Raw genomic sequence first — 17,543 nt, 5'->3', positions numbered from 1 at the left:
GCTGGGTAAAATATAAAATGTGGGGTAATAAGATGTCATAAGGTAATAGATAGTGCAGCGTCGATGCGCTAAAAAATTCAAATCTTACAAGGTTTTATTAAGTGGAAAATACGTGGGTGAACAACGGAATGAGTTTTCTTAGAATTTTCATGATATTAGTTTTTCGTGGAAGAGTTATCACAGTGAATTAGAAAAAATATTTTTCTATGAATACACTAATATAATTAGATTTTTACTGTAAGCCCCTATGGCTTACAGTAAAAATCTAAAAAAAAATATTTTATTAATAATCAAAATCATGCCACGCTCTTGTCCTAATCTTGTCCTAGTCTTGTTGTAATAGACCGCGAGCCACGAATAGATTTTCATGACCAATCGCCTCCCGGGTGATAACTCATAACGGCTATGTATGATGATCCCTCATGGACCTCAACTGCCGCTCCGTTGGTGGGTTGAGGAATGGTAGCCACCGAAACATGTAAAAAAAAAAGTCATCGCCTCCCGTTTGATACTTTGTCAGAAGATAGTTTAAATATTATTATAAATATAAAAAACCGTCAGCCGGTTGTATAGCGGTGGAAAGACCGTCAGCTACTTGCATAAACATGTAAAAAAATACGCGCTTTTTTTATTTTATTTAAGACCTCTTAATTAGTTATTCTTTCCGTTTTTTAATATATTTTTTTAATGTAGGATTTGTAGGAATAACGTTTAGGTAAGTATAACATTTGGACACCTCAAAAAATTCTATCTATAATCCCTCTACCATAAAAGCAAAGAACAAATTAGTTACTTTGTATCCACAAAGTGAAGGTACCAGGAGCGCATCAAAGAGTAAAAGTCAAGCGAACTAATTAGTTTAATCCCACGTACGTTATAGGGGCACGTAATGAAATGAAAATAGCTTGGAACGCTGATAATGTAGAATCTAGAAAACAGGATTAATTCTAGCGAAGGAGTGAAAGTGGGCGATTATTACTGACAAGTTTAATATCTCGGAACTTATGAAATCCTAGTACCTACTTAATAAAACTGATTTAAAAATAGTATTCGTTTTATATCGACGGCTAGCGAATAAAATTTCTGTTCGTTATTTGTTGATTTTGCTTGTGTGCGTACTTTTGTACTACCCACCAACAGTACCAACTTGATTTTGAATAACAAAGTATTTTTGATTAATAATCTATTTTTCACCACCTCGTAACGGCTCACTCTCAGTAGAGAGAAAGTTGTATTTTATCCACAACTTTTCATTTAAAATTTGAGTTGTTTCCTTATGTTGGCTGGTAGAATTGATTTCTAAATGATGATGATGATTGATAAACAGGGTATCATTCTGAATCCCTAACAACGTTTGTCCTAAAGTCACTTGCCCTAACTGGTTTGTCCTAATGGGCACATGCCCTAACGATCAATTGTCATAACGATTATTTTCCATAATGTAAGGTTCTGAAAAACGGTTAGGTTTTAGAACTTGCTGCCATAAAAGTAGGTTAGGTTAGGGTTAGAACTGCGACCCTCGCAAAAAAGAAAATATGCTTAATAACATTAGGATAAGTAATCAATAATTAGGGAAACCAAAATTAGGGTTTTCAGTGTTAGGAGAACTGATCATTATGACAAGCAATATTAGGGAATGCAAAGATAGGAGAAAATACTTTAGGGATTCAGATATAGATCCTGATAAACACGTATCTTATGTCTTTATAAATATCTAATTATGTATATGCAAAAAGCTTTTTCTCTAAATCGGCTCTCGCTTTAAGCGTGAAGAGGCAACATACACAGTAGAGTTACTGTCGCATTTATAATATTTAGGACGGACGAGCTAAACTTTTTGTTTAGGTTGTACAATGACCAAGCTTGTGATTGTTTGTGACTAACCCCACATATTAATTAATAGACGTCCCATATCCTGTTAAATACGATTGGTATCCCTAACCTATCACAACATTAACCCATTGTACCAGTTGATTGTTATGTCATAACCAGCCGATCGAGCCATAATACTCCATAGAAATGTGAAACAATTAATTGAATCATTTGTTATAGGTACCTAACCTCTGTCGTAAACAGGATGGAATAACATATGATGTGTATTTTATGTATTACATGATATTATATTACAAAAAGCATAAGGTCCAACGATTAACAGTGTTGACGATGGTACCATAAAAATCCGTTTTCAGTAAAAATGCGTTTTCCCTAGTTAAAAGTAGTTTTCCATAAGGCCTCGGTGATAACTAGTTTCACGAGTAGGTAACTGAGATTTTTTAGTCAAAACTATTTTTCGCAATGTGTCTTGGTGAGAACTAGTTTTGAATGTTAAAAAATATATTTCGGTGAAAACTAGCCCAGAAACTAGTACATATTAAATATGTTTGACAATCAGACACTGTCTATGCCTCACAGAAGTTTTGTCATTAAAATACAACAATAGAAGGACTGGCCAATACAGGGCGAAATCGGGGTCGTGATTCAAACCTATTGTACTTAACTCGGTAAATTAATGCGATGTTAGGTATAAAGTTATTTTTTAAATAATTGCTGCCATTCATTAATTAATCAACAATTTAAGTATCCCAGTTAAAAACGCAAATTATGGTCACCTTACAATTCATGTTAAAACCTATGTAATAAACAACTGATTAGATGAGTAAGAAATGTCAACCGTCACTGTTATGACAAAGTCAAAACTTTAAAATAAATAAAATCATTCCAAGATTGTACATTGAGTTCATTCATTCTGGCAATTCTAAAGATAATTAAGCAGAAAAATGCCCGCGGCATATCCGTTTTCAAATGTTGAGCGGTCTGACATGGTAATGTTTTATTATGTAACTCTCTCCACCCTTAAACCTTATAAATTAAATATATAAATACATAATTCCCTAATTATTCTAATAATTGGCCACGTGATCATCTAGTCTAGTAGTTAGGACCCCTCTGAAGTGAACCGAGATACCCTAGATTCTTTAATGAGTAACAACTATATTTTGGACTCCAATTTTACTTTATTTTATCTAGATTATAAGCAAATGATTATGGTGGTACTGAAGATATGTTTTATGTGATTATGGTACTGAGGATATGTTATTAAAGAATAATTTAATGATTATTTTAATTGAGTCACAGACACAGAATATTCAACGAATCTAGGAGAGGTATAAATGTTATTGATGAAATATTCAAATATAATATGAATTTAAAAATGTTTTTGGTAAAATCCTGCTACGCCTATTAAGCTCCCGGGGTACTATAGAGGCAGCACTCCTGAGGTAAGCTCATTTACTCCCTAGCATTTTAAGGATAATTATATTTAACTATCATCTTCTAAACGAATACCACCTCTATATTTCGATGCAGGTCTGGGAGCTCTTAGTCCGATAACAACATTAATCGGAGCACCTACCCTACCTTTTTAGCCAGACGGGCTATGACCAACGCTCCGGAACCTATGCGTACCTAGATGACGACGAAGAGAAGCGCCAAGTATTCATCAGTCATCGAAATTACTTATCTTTTTTATATTCAAAAGCTAGGGATGCTAATCCCTTAATCCCATTCCCCAGAGCTGATAATCTAGACAGAATTCCTAGTTCTCTAAATGTATAAACGAAGTACCGAGTTTATTTGCTAACTATACATGTTTTATGAGACTGAAATATCAAGATGAGCATTATTTCACTCAAAATTCCCAATGGACTACTCTTGTCTGCCAAAGGGGTCCCTAAAACAGAACCAATCTTCGATCCTTCCATCTCAGACTAGCCTGCACTCCTAAACCCAGCTTGATATTTAAGTATTGTTTATGAAATACCATGAAAAATAGGTTGAACTACTCAGTACCTCGTCCCTACACCAGAAAACCAGAAATAGAAATAAAATTTCATAAAACCGTTAATGATCCCCATATAAATTAGAAAATAAGAAGATAGTAAGAACCTTTACCTTTTAACCACTCGTGTTTTAGGATAAAGAAACCATATTTTTAAACCCTTAAAGAGAAATATATATCAACCATATCAATTTCACTGACCAGAACTAAAAAGAACCCTAATAAACAACAAAATGAGTGTGTGATTCTACCCTAACCCTACCCATTGTCCCTGATCTAGTACATTCAAAGCATAGTTCGTTCTTACCATCGACCTAATGCTTTGTAATATACGCAAGTGCGGTCCCTACGAGAAGCTGTAACGTTCGGCAGGCGAAACCGAGGAGGCAACCTACAGGCCAGTGTATTTGACTCCCTCCTTATCGCCCGCGGGCATGGTGGATAAGAATAAGTCGCCCTATTCCGTGTATATAAGTAGATCAGTACCCTAGCACACACACGCACCAAACACGAGGGAAACTCTGCCGCAACAAAGACTAAGTGTAATATCAGTCACGACAGAAGTCTGTCCCCGCAACCAGCACTAGTATGAACCGGAGCACCGAAATATATAAATATATTTAACAGGAGACCTAGTCTCAATTACTGTCGACTTCAGTGGGCAGGATTTACACCCAATGACGCGCACGTGACGTCCCCACATCCATCTAAACAGGGGGCCTTGAGACTAGTGAGATAATTCGTCTCTTATGTTGATATAAAAGAGACGCCGAGTCCTCTCAAACTCGGAACAAAAGACTCCCAACCATCCAATCCTTTGGCACCGTTAGGTGGATTGAATGCTTAGCAGGACAAACTGTCAGTCCAAACAATGATCTGGTTTTAAAATAGCAAAATTACCCCATATAAAAACACTAAGATCTCACAATATCAATTAACTATAAACAAGTGAAATTCCCTTAAACACTGTTATCTATATTTAACGTTACGAGAATTTCTTCCCGCAAAATCAAACAGAGACAATCCCAAGCCCCAGCTATGCAATGCAACGACATTGTCCCTGCATAACATGACGGCACTTAGAACACACAATGTAGAAAACTTCACAAAACTAACTCCCCATACATGGCAGTAAAGAATCTCTACCAAAATCCAAGTCTAGCGTTACGATGACATAGTCCCCGTAAAACCAAACAAAGACACAAATTCTAAGTTTAAATTTACCAGGATAATTCCAAGTAAAAACAAACACATAGAAAAAGTAGCAGAGAAACTTCACTTACCAGTATTACGTTACGCCCGAAAACCAGTGTCACTGTTAGTCCGTTGGTTGAAGAATGAATACGCGACCCCTCCTTTCAGCCCTTTTATATGATTTTTTGCTAACTCAGACACGCTAGTTCAGACAGAACACCTGTGTCGCACCTGCCTACTTCAGACATTTCTTCCAAGAATTATGTCTGAAGCACAAGCGCACCTGCACTCTTCCCCTAGTTCAGACACATTCACCTTGGAAATCATTCCTACTTTCAATGAATTATCTACAAAAATTAACCTTACATCTTTTATTTAAGACTTATTTTGGCCCGACGAAGTAGTTCAGACACGCTCTGTAACCCAGACATTTGATACTTTAGAACAAAAGGTCGTAACGATACATTATCTGTGTAGTCCTTGCGCTTCTCATTTAAGATTTACTTTTGATTGACTACGATTCCATCATAGCTTAGAGCCATCTATGAAATTTCTCACACAACTACTTAAACATTAGATGATTTGTTGATAACGCTTCAACGTCAATACGTAACTTGTTATGTACTTAATTCCCTTCGCGGTGTACAGATGGCGTTGTTTTCAAACGTTTTAACTTTGATATTTATATTGGAATATGAATAAAGACTAATTCATTTTCATAATAAAGGCGTTTTACTACTTAAATGTTTTATATTTATAGATAGGGCTTACGGCTAGTTACATCCACCCCCAATAGATTTCAGTTTTTATAATGGATCACAAGAATGAGCTATGGAAAACTTAAATCTATTTCTAGACTTGTCGGTGTTTTCCCTCCCTAATTAAACGTGTAGTGTGTATTCCATTACTAAATGACTGTTAGTGACTCAGCTCTGAAATAAGTTCATCAGAATTCCGTCAATGAATCATGACAACTTTTTCCCCAGTAACCTCGCTCCACCAAAGATATTAGGTTGTGAATCTAATAGGCTACTACTTAACCCGTTCTTGCCAGCTTAACCCGGTGCATCGAGTATTACTCTTGTCTCTACCCTTTGCGCCGCACACTTCCGTAGAAGAGCATTAGATGAGACAGCAAAAACTTCTCAAGCGAAACGAAGAGACCTTTAATTTCTATAAGTACGAAGCTTTCAAGTTCCATCGCCAAAATTCGAACCAAATTTCACTGCCTTATCACCCTCAGCCACGTTTTCTTGGTGCGTGTCTCATATTTGAATAAAATATACCGACCTTTAAGTTTATTTGGGTGTGTATTTTTTTTATATGGAAACAAACTTAAAATTGACACAGGTAAGTACCTCAATATGGTACGATAGAGATTGTTTGAACCAAAAATCATTTAACTAAATAAAACAAAATATTTGCTAATTATTATGCCTCATATTAAAGACAGCAACACATAATTGTATTTAATTAATCTCTTGTAAGAGCCTCGTCCGTTCTGAACGCTCCCAGCCCATAAAATATGTCGAGTGTCAGATATATCTCATCCAAAATGTGTGTGTGGTTTTGGATTAGTTCGCATACCTTGTAGAGTCTTTAGCCACAAAAATCCAGCCCATAAAAGGGTTAATCCAATGGATTTTAACCTACTGATAAGATTTTTCTAGCTAATTGCATTTCCCATCCCCTCCCCTGTTCCCCCTGCAAATACCGACAAATCCAGTCTGATTACGCTCTAGCCTTTGTCTATCTGCATCAATCCATTCTTTCCAAAAAATATTCATTCGTCCACTTAGCATCCGTCGTCTCATGTACATCCCTCACATACAATCCTCTCACTCATAACCATAAGCACTCCATTCACACACACAGATTCATTCCTCCTCAATTACGCTTTCACTCGATTAATACAGACAGCCAACGCCCCGAATAGCAATCAAAATTGAAAAAAAAAATGTTATATTTAAAATTACATATTCATATGCATAAAAAAATCGCTCAACCTGTCCTAACCCAAGACTAGCCCATTATTTTTATTTTATATGCTTTTAAAAAAAAAATCCCTTTCCATTCTTTTATAATACTCGAAAATACTTTAATTAAGTAAATATTAAAATCAATTTACACGTACAAAAAAAAACGCACTCATAAGATTTTATAATGACGCTTCATGATTAATTTTCCCGCCTTTCACTCATTAATGTCGTTCAGAACGCAACTTCGACAACATACTATGCTATAAACCAACGCAGAAATATACAGACTATGAAGGATCAATCCCGAAACGCGTTAAACCATTCCGCTGTAAGCCCCAGGTAGTCCACGCGGCTGTTTGTAATGTCTAACTATCGCTCTACTAAGAGTCCGTAACTGTACATTGTATGGCTGATAAACAACTCTGATCTCACTACCCCAACACCAGGCAAAGCCACTTATAAGAAAACTAGCCGAAGGCTGTAATGTGATTCATAAATTTAAAACCATAAATTTAATATTGACTCTACTTGTACGTTGCCTCTATATGATTAGCCTATTGACCAGCCAAAATATTTCAAAACATGCTTACAGAGAAAAAAAAATATAAGTATATACCATTTATAATATTGATGATGATGATTAATCATGAATATTAACAACCTACCATATATGCTGATATTCAAATAACGATTTGTTTTATAAAGCTTAACCGTTCCATGCATTTTTTTTCCTAAAGGTCATTGACATGTCACATTTACATTGCTCCCAATGTTCATATAAATATGCACACACAACTTAACAACTATAATGTCCAAAATAAATAAATAAATCAAGTATTTATTCATGTTTAACAGGGTTTTGAAATAGCCAAATAAGTATGCACATTGCACATCAAAAGAAAACTCTTCAACACATGTATTCTACCAATCTTCACATATGGCTGCCAGATGCGGGCACTCGCCAAAGCACAATGTAAAAGGTTAAGCATAACTCAGAGAGCCATGGAAAGAAGCATCTTAAAGAAAAGAAGAATAGACAAAATAAGTAGCAAGAATTTAAGAGACAAAACAGGGTTTAGGTACTGATGTTATATTCAAAACAAAACAGCTGGACATACTATTAGAGGAGGAGATTAATGGAGCAAAATTGTAACACTCTGGCACCCTAGAGGGCATAAAAGAAACAGAGGCAGGCAATTCAAAAGATGGTCTGATGAAATCGAAGACATGGCTGGAAAGACAAAAACACAAAACATGGACCAGATTAGTTCATAATAAAGAAGAGTGGAGAAGATTGGGAGAGGCCTTCGCCCAAAGACACACAGAAGCGGTTACCGTAGAATATAGATTAAGGAAAACTGTAGATACAGTATAAAAAAAATGTATTCTGAAATTAGGCTATAAATAAATAAAATAACAGGTTTTTGAAAACTACAACAGTTTTTACACAAAACATACCCTCAATTACTCATTTGATTTTGAGTACCCCTTAGTAGATAACAAAACCTTAAGAGTTTGAAAATTACGAAGTTTTGATTGTTTAATAGTAAAGAAAAAAAATTACAATAATTTTGAAGTCTACATCTACACATCTCTTCTTGGTCAGCATTTCTAATTCTAAAACTGCGTGAAATTCTATGTAGTCCTTAGGGTATTTTTCAACAAAAAATCCAGTCATTGTTGTTACTTTATCATCCTAGCGACTAGGAGACCGGCTACATGATCCTACTTGCGTCCATCTTGTCTACAACTTGTTGAAATTATCCTGTTGTCAGCGACCAATGTGACTAAACATTCTACCTTGTCACTTCTTGCAGCTTCTACAACCAACTCCAGCTTAGATCCTTTTGAACTCGGCTGTATTTCTGCACAAGAGACACAAGCAATCCTCAAAGCCATTAAAACGAAAGCCGTCGGTGACGATAACCTTAGCGTAGATATGCTCATGCTCGTGGCGGATTTTATTTCTCCTATCATTTCTAACATTATTAATTTCTCCCTTTCCAGTGGCACGTTTCCGGCATCCTGGAAGTATGCACATGTCATTCCTCTCCCAAAAACTTCCAATCCTGCATCTTTCTCCCAATATCGTCCTATCTCCATTCTTCCTATACTATCAAAAATTATTGAACATTTCGTTAACCGTCGCCTGCAATCCCATCTTAATAAAAATTCATTGTTTAACCCTCTCCAATCTGGGTTTCGCCCCGGGCATAGCACAGTCACCGCTTTGGCTAAAGTCACCGACGACATTCGCTTCAATATAGAGTGCAAAAAGCTAACTGTCCTTGTTCTTCTTGATTTTAGTAGTGCCTTCAACACTGTAGACTTTGACATCCTTCTAGGCACACTCAGCACTCTAAGAATCTCACAAACTTCTCTCTCGTGGTTTCATAGCTACCTTTCTGGCAGACGCCAGCGGGTCAGAGTAGATGACAAGCTGTCCGACTGGTGTGAGCTCACCGCTGGCGTCCCACAAGGAGGAGTGCTTTCTCCCCTTCTTTTCTCTATTTTTATTAATGGCATCACCGAAGCACTTACATCATCATACCATCTTTACGCAGACGATCTACAGATTTATGCAGCGGCCAGTATAGATGATCTTTCTTCATTGATTACTCAAATCAACCTTGATTTGGAATCCATACGGGACTGGGCGTGCAAATTTGGTTTGAAAATCAATGCTAGGAAGTCGCAGGCGATTATCATTGGTAGTCCTTATTATGTAGGCAAGCTTTCGGACATGGTGGTACCCGACATTTTGTTTGATGGGACTAATATCCCTTTCTCCTCTACTGTCCGAAATTTGGGTATCACCATGGATCAGACGCTTTCTTGGTCTCCCCATGTTGCTGAGGTGAGTAAAAAAGTTTTTGGATCCCTCCACTCTCTTCGACGGCTGCAGAATTTTCTCCCTCTTCATACTAAACTGACTCTTGCCCGTTCTCTCTTGCTCCCTCTTCTGGACTATGGTGACGTTGCGTATCTGGACCTTAATGAGGAATTGCTGGATAAACTTGAGCGTTTACAAAATGTTTGCATCAAGTATATATTTGGCCTCCGTAAATATGATCACGTCTCCAACTTTCGCTCCCAGCTCGAGTGGTTACCGATCCGCCGACGCAGAGATGTGCATGTCGTGTCGTTGCTGTTCAATATACTCTTCAACCCCCGTTCCCCATCTTACCTAACGGAAAGATTTAACTATCTGGCTGAAGGAAGTGATCACCGTTTACGATCTAGCTGTAATCTCACGCTTACTATTCCGCCTAATAAGACGCGAACATATGCAAATTCTTTTACGGTGCGCGCTGTGAAGTTGTGGAACGAGTTGCCCCTGTCGCTCAGGCGGTCCCAGTCTGTGGCGTCACTCAAGGCTAATCTGAAGAAGCTTTGGCTTTCCAATCAGCGTGATCTGGTTAAGTACTAAACCTTTATTTCTACTTTAAACTTGTATATATATATATATATATATATATATATATATATATATATATATATATATATATATATATTGTATTGTATGTATGTATGCTAGTATGTATTTTATGTATTTTTATTCTATAATATTATTTATGTATTTTATGAGTTGACAATACGTTAGTTTACTTTTTCTAAATATTACTGTACATCCCGTAAGTTTGTCTATCTGACCTGACTGGAGTTTTCCTCTCATCTAATCGAAGGTTAGCTGGAAGAGATCCCTTATAGGGATAAGTTCGCCTTTGTGCTTCCATTACTGTAATTTATTTTTGTAAACCTGTGTTGTGTACAATAAAGTGATTACTACTACTACTACTAAAGTAGTCAAAACTTTCTGAAGTTTCACAAAACACACACACACACACACACACTTGAACTTACTCAATTTGAATGTAATTAGTTCAGGTAATTTATACTAAAAAACACACACCATTTAACTTAACTTATTTAAAAAGAAATCCAAACCGTAATACTATTTTAGACATCTAGGTATTTTTCAGAACTAAATACCTAGGTATTCCTAATACAAATGCATTTGTTTCATTACCTTTGCATTCATTTTTACAGCTGTTCTTAGTTATAATACAAGGGTTAGGTAGGTAATATACTTTAGAACAAAGCAGGCAAAAGAACAAAAGAAAAGAATACATACTGAGTTTCAAGAAGTTCCATGAGAATTTGTCCAGTATCACCTGCACCTAGAAGATCCTTTGTCTCCGTCCTTGACCCGTGCAATCACCTGTCCATCTTGACTTCAAAAATACTTGCAAAGAGGACGAGTTCTTTGAATGTTTTATAAATCTTCCATTGTAGTTATACGACGTTGTGTCAGCGATTATCCAAAGTACACCTTGCTTTCTTCTTCTCCGTCTATATCTCGAGCCTTTATTGAAGCAACTGCACATCATTCGTCGTATTTACTGTCGCACAGGGAAACCGTGATTCAAACCAAGTGCACGCCAACATGCAGTTTGATGGGTTCCAGTCTGATAAGGATTCTTCTTCCTATATTCTTGAATATCTTCTGGTTGCCTGGTCCAGCAGTTGCTTGAACGCGTCAGCCAGATGTAGCAAGTCTTTGTTGTCATTTTCAGCAATGCCACAGATTTTCACGTAGTTGTAATCATGTAAACAATCTTGCTCAAGTTTCATCACTTTGAAAGTCGAGTTAACTTACAAAATTCATTAAAACTAGTACATCTTGTCACTCGCGCACATCAATAATCATAAATTATACTAATTTTAACGTAATTTAAATCAAATAACACTACACTTTCTCACAAAACAACAATTTATCCGTAAAAACACGCTTTGTTTATTTTGCAAATCAAAATATTATACTGAACCACAGAATAAGTAATAGTATGAACTGTCAAAAAATGTCAGAATTGAAACTATAGGCGGTCAACCACGTTCGCCAACAGAAAAACGCGCGAAATTCAAACTTTCTATGGGACGATGACTCATCGCGCCTACATTTTCCAAAGCCGCATGATATCGACAGTGTAGACTCGCCTTTTTGCATAGATAATATATTTTTCTAAAGGTGCGCGTGCGCCCGTGAGTATAATGTGACGAAATCAAAAACACGCTTTAATATCCCTGGCAACATGGTGCGCGTGCGCCCGGGAGTATAATGTGACGAAATCAAAAACACGCTTTTATATCCCCGGCAACACACAAAACACAACCCACGCAATTTGGTCGGTTACTGTTTGCTTATAAGTAAGTTTCCAATAGATGGCGTAAGTAATTAATTTTGAATAAGGAAATATTTTATTATTCAAGTGTTTAATTTGCACATCATATCAATTTAATGATAAAGACGCATCTATACAATGAGAAAAAATTAATTATCAATTTAATAGCTTCAAACCACAAGCTATTCGTGACTGAATCGGAACGCTGCTTAAGTGATTTGTCTATGGCAACTCCCGCGACTGTCAAGCTGTCAGTGTCAATCGGCTGTTGTATTTTATTCTTGTAACGACATTCATTTTCTTTATAATGATTGTTTGTGATGATAAATATTATTCAAAGTTACCTCAGTTACCGGTATTACACTATTCAAATACCCGTACATCCAACAACCACTAAGAACCAAACTCTATTTCGCTGTGACGTTCGTTTCGTGGATGATTGCGACAACAAAATTACCCAGACGGACCAAATTTGAAAACCTGAATGCAAAAATTGCCTCTGAGAGCGTTCTTATGATTTTCATAATATTATAACGTATCGCAGAATATGTAGCAAACAAATGATGTGGGAATTCAGAAACATTACATGGCCAATGTTCGCCCTGGAATCTTGTACTTTTCTCGTCAAATGATGGGTGAATCTAGTGCTTTTAACTACGATCCAGTGTACAAAGGATGTGTAAATGAATCTAGCTGTCGATAATGCGCATGAAATGGCTTAAATGTGGAAACTTCCTCAAAACAAGGTAAGGTTTTGTACCTTCATTCAACAGCTAAAAGAGTTAAAGGCTGTTAAACTTACTAGAATATCAGCAAACGGAAAGTAATTGATTTTAAATTGATATATCTAATTTATTGTGTCGTCTTATTTCTACTCTATGTTCAGCAACAAACACATTTCTTTTTGAAAACTGAAAGCAACCAAAGTTAAGATCAGTGTATAAAAATGACATGTTGGTTTTTATTTTATGTTGTCTATCTGATCTAGTATTAGTGTTTCACTACACTCTTTCTATTGCAATAAGATTTACAAACTATATTTGGTCTTTCAGCAAACTGACAACTCTAAAGAGTGAACAATGGTATGCACAAATCATCACTGAGAAGGAATTGAAATTACACTTTGGAGACTCCTTTGCTATTTTTGATGAATCCAAACAACTGTAAAACGTAAGTATGATATTTCTGCTATTAGACATTTACTCTCTGGTTCAATCTTACTGTATTGGGAATTTTATAAATGTTGCCGTTCTAAAACGCTAAATAGAAAAGACTCTATTTTTCCTGAACTACAAATTTCCTAAATTTGGAAGTGCAATATATTATAAAAACCATAATTATTTGATAATGTCAGCTAAAAATAAACAAGACTTCTAGCATGTTAATGAAAATTTGTTAATAATTATGTATTTTCTCTAAAAAGGATCCCGCAGTTGTTCGATAAATTAGATAAAACATGTGGGCCTAAACCCACTTTGCCATAATTATTCCTTTTATTGCAATAAATCTTACACTATATGTTTTAATTTCCAGCAAACAAAAATGATTGCCGGTAGCCGCCAGTGAAACTTTAAGTAGAGTGCTGCAAATTCACATTGTTTATTACCTTCATGGGATCTTTCAAGTTTTTTGACAATCTCCAAGTAAGTATAACACTCATGCTACTAGAAAGCAATTGTAGACTTATATGTATCTAGAAAAATAACTTAGAAAATTGGTCAGCATTCTCAAACATTCGAACTGATTTTTTTTCTCATCTTAACTATGATTTTAGGTTTTCTTATATATACTCTACTTTAGCTAACTATAACACTTTATCAATTCCAGGTTTCCCGGAGGACTGGCATCACCTCGCAGTGATAATTTACCTGCCTTCAACATACATCTACAGACTGTCTCCAGTCATGACAGGTATTTTATTTCTTTACATAAATACAAAATTCATTATAAATTAAAAAACACTCATGATTTGTGGCTGACTCAAATATTTCAAAAGCCTGAGCGGAGAGTTCCCAATGGAAGAGCGGAGATGAAACCCTTCTTTAGCCTTACATATCCTATTCTAATTATTTTAACTTAAATGAACTTAATCTAGCTTATGGAAATATGTCCCGTAAGACAAAGATTCTCAAACTTTTTTGGATTTTGAAAAAAATTAGTCCTGCCTACTTTTACATGAATCCTAATACTTCCATTGGATGTGCTTAAATATATTTTTATGTTGTATCGAAAATAATAACGCACCCCCGCAAATGGATGATTTAAAAAAACATTTTGATTTATTGCCCAACTGAAACTGACTCTAAGGAGAAGAAAATCTAAAGCTACTTATTGTACTCTATTTCAACTGAACCTACTAATACTTGTCTATTTTATTTCAGATGACCATGGGCTCTACCACTACAGATACTTTGAAGACTCCTGTATGATGGCCGTATCTCAAGAATTGTGCTGAAACAATGGCTGCTAGACAGGAAAAATGATCCCTGCGTTATTCCTATCTGTGTGTAGGTACTTAATATGCTAACTTAAACCAACTGTATACTAATTCGAACGCAAGCAAGAACAGTACTACAATTCTAAGTCACCTATGATAATATGTCTCCATACTACTAATTATGACTTTGTATGCGCGCTGCTTAGCACGTTAAATATCTTAATCGATTTTCATGAAATTATTTGAGCAGTTTTGATATCTAAGAAGCCAAGCTCTAGTCGATAATAGCAATGACTATAAACAGTAAACTATACATATTTCAGCTCCATTCTTGACAAATGTCGTGGCTTTTAGGGTTCCGTACCGAAGAGTATGTAGATAAATGTTCATACATCGGTGGCATACATACCCACACTATCCTACAGTAATGTATGAGAGCCTGTTACTGTTATTATAAACTATCGTAGCTACTAGCTACACATAGTCCTGATATGTCAGATCAATCTGGTCAGACCCTAACTTGAAGTGAAGAAGTGTATTCAACAAAATGATTTTACTTTTATTTTATCTATTCGTATTAACGCATTCACTGCCAGGGGGCGTGGCCTAGGAACAAACTTGTATGACGGTGGACGCACATGTGCGTCGGAGGCAATGAATGTGTTAATGAAACAATGATCTTTTACCTACTACTGTGTTATGAAAGACAAGCATTTATGAAATAATATTACTTATGTGCAGTTAAAGTGAAAACCAATGCTCCTAACTATAAGAAATTCTGGGAACATTTTTGTGAATGTTCACCCCCATTTAATCCATCCTGACTGTTGTAAACTAAACACTAGCTATCAAATTTAGTGTCACATTTGCGTTGCTACTTATAAGAAAGTTGGGCTTCACCCCCATTCCTTTAGACCACTTGTAATTATGAAGTGTTTTGTTCCCCGCCGCTCATCATCAGTCCATTACACTTCCTACTGGTGGCTAATGCAATAAGGTTCACCCCCTCATTATTTAAATTAAAATACTCTTACATGATATGACTTAGCTATAAACTATCCTGTCTTATCTTATCTTAAGCGTTAACCTACGAGTAAATTTCCTATTTATGCTTAGAGTAAGGCAAATCTTGTTTAACTATTAGTATGTTCTTTTTATTTCTCAGATGCAAGATACACTAGCAGTTAGAAAATGAAAAATGTTCCTAAAAGTCCCTGACCATGACTGAATGTTGAAAGAAAATTAAAGAAAAACACCTTCTAGACAGCAGTATCTCCAAGAACACTACCCTGAACCAAGACTGAAAACTGAAGAAATGTATTTAAGGCCTTAATTATTAAATAATGAAGTAAATTTTTGTCTTATTAGTTAAAAGGTATAGCAAATATTTTACTTAGAGTCCAAAACATAGCGTACACACTCCGCTTTCACTTGCAACAAAATGTAGCCTGAAAGGCTACTTTTATATAGATATATCTTGAAAAACCATAGCAACCCAGGTAAACTACATCCTGCGTCACTTGGCCACCAAAATGTAACTCTCTCCACCCTTAAACCTTATAAATTAAATATATAAATACATAATTCCCTAATTATTCTAATAATTGGCCACGTGATCGTCTAGTCTAGTAGTTAGGACCCCTCTGAAGTGAACCGAGATACCCTAGATTCTTTAATGAGTAACAACTATATTTTGGACTCCAATTTTACTTTATTTTATCTAGATTATAAGCAAATGATTATGGTGGTACTGAAGATATGTTTTATGTGATTATGGTACTGAGGATATGTTATTAAAGAATAATTTAATGATTATTTTAATTGAGTCACAGACACAGAATATTCAACGAATCTAGGAGAGGTATAAATGTTATTGATGAAATATTCAAATATAATATGAATTTAAAAATGTTTTTGGTAAAATCCTGCTACGCCTATTAAGCTCCCGGGGTACTATAGAGGCAGCACTCCTGAGGTAAGCTCATTTACTCCCTAGCATTTTAAGGATAATTATATTTAACTATCATCTTCTAAACGAATACCACCTCTATATTTCGATGCAGGTCTGGGAGCTCTTAGTCCGATAACAACATTAATCGGAGCACCTACCCTACCTTTTTAGCCAGACGGGCTATGACCAACGCTCCGGAACCTATGCGTACCTAGATGACGACGAAGAGAAGCGCCAAGTATTCATCAGTCATCGAAATTACTTATCTTTTTTATATTCAAAAGCTAGGGATGCTAATCCCTTAATCCCATTCCCCAGAGCTGATAATCTAGACAGAATTCCTAGTTCTCTAAATGTATAAACGAAGTACCGAGTTTATTTGCTAACTATACATGTTTTATGAGACTGAAATATCAAGATGAGCATTATTTCACTCAAAATTCCCAATGGACTACTCTTGTCTGCCAAAGGGGTCCCTAAAACAGAACCAATCTTCGATCCTTCCATCTCAGACTAGCCTGCACTCCTAAACCCAGCTTGATATTTAAGTATTGTTTATGAAATACCATGAAAAATAGGTTGAACTACTCAGTACCTCGTCCCTACACCAGAAAACCAGAAATAGAAATAAAATTTCATAAAACCGTTAATGATCCCCATATAAATTAGAAAATAAGAAGATAGTAAGAACCTTTACCTTTTAACCACTCGTGTTTTAGGATAAAGAAACCATATTTTTAAACCCTTAAAGAGAAATATATATCAACCATATCAATTTCACTGACCAGAACTAAAAAGAACCCTAATAAACAACAAAATGAGTGTGTGATTCTACCCTAACCCTACCCATTGTCCCTGATCTAGTACATTCAAAGCATAGTTCGTTCTTACCATCGACCTAATGCTTTGTAATATACGCAAGTGCGGTCCCTACGAGAAGCTGTAACGTTCGGCAGGCGAA

General features: G+C 35.9%; 1 long non-coding RNA gene across 2 annotated transcripts; it reads left to right on the top strand.

Moving 5' to 3' along the window:
- The first annotated feature begins 12,810 nt into the window (after nucleotides 1-12,810).
- On the top strand, nucleotides 12,811-16,342 carry LOC134799800 (uncharacterized). Of its 2 annotated transcripts, none has more exons than XR_010145465.1 (6): nucleotides 12,811-12,940; nucleotides 13,247-13,364; nucleotides 13,728-13,837; nucleotides 14,022-14,105; nucleotides 14,576-14,701; nucleotides 15,797-16,342. It is a non-coding gene; the product is annotated as an uncharacterized LOC134799800 (long non-coding RNA). The 2 variants fall into 2 exon arrangements; XR_010145464.1 differs by having other exon boundaries at nucleotides 13,728-13,841.
- The last annotated feature ends 1,201 nt before the right edge of the window (nucleotides 16,343-17,543 follow it).

The sequence above is a fragment of the Cydia splendana genome, chromosome 19, assembly GCF_910591565.1.
Source record: "Cydia splendana chromosome 19, ilCydSple1.2, whole genome shotgun sequence".
NCBI lineage: Eukaryota > Metazoa > Arthropoda > Insecta > Lepidoptera > Tortricidae > Cydia > Cydia splendana.
This window is presented reverse-complemented; position numbering and strand designations above follow the sequence as displayed.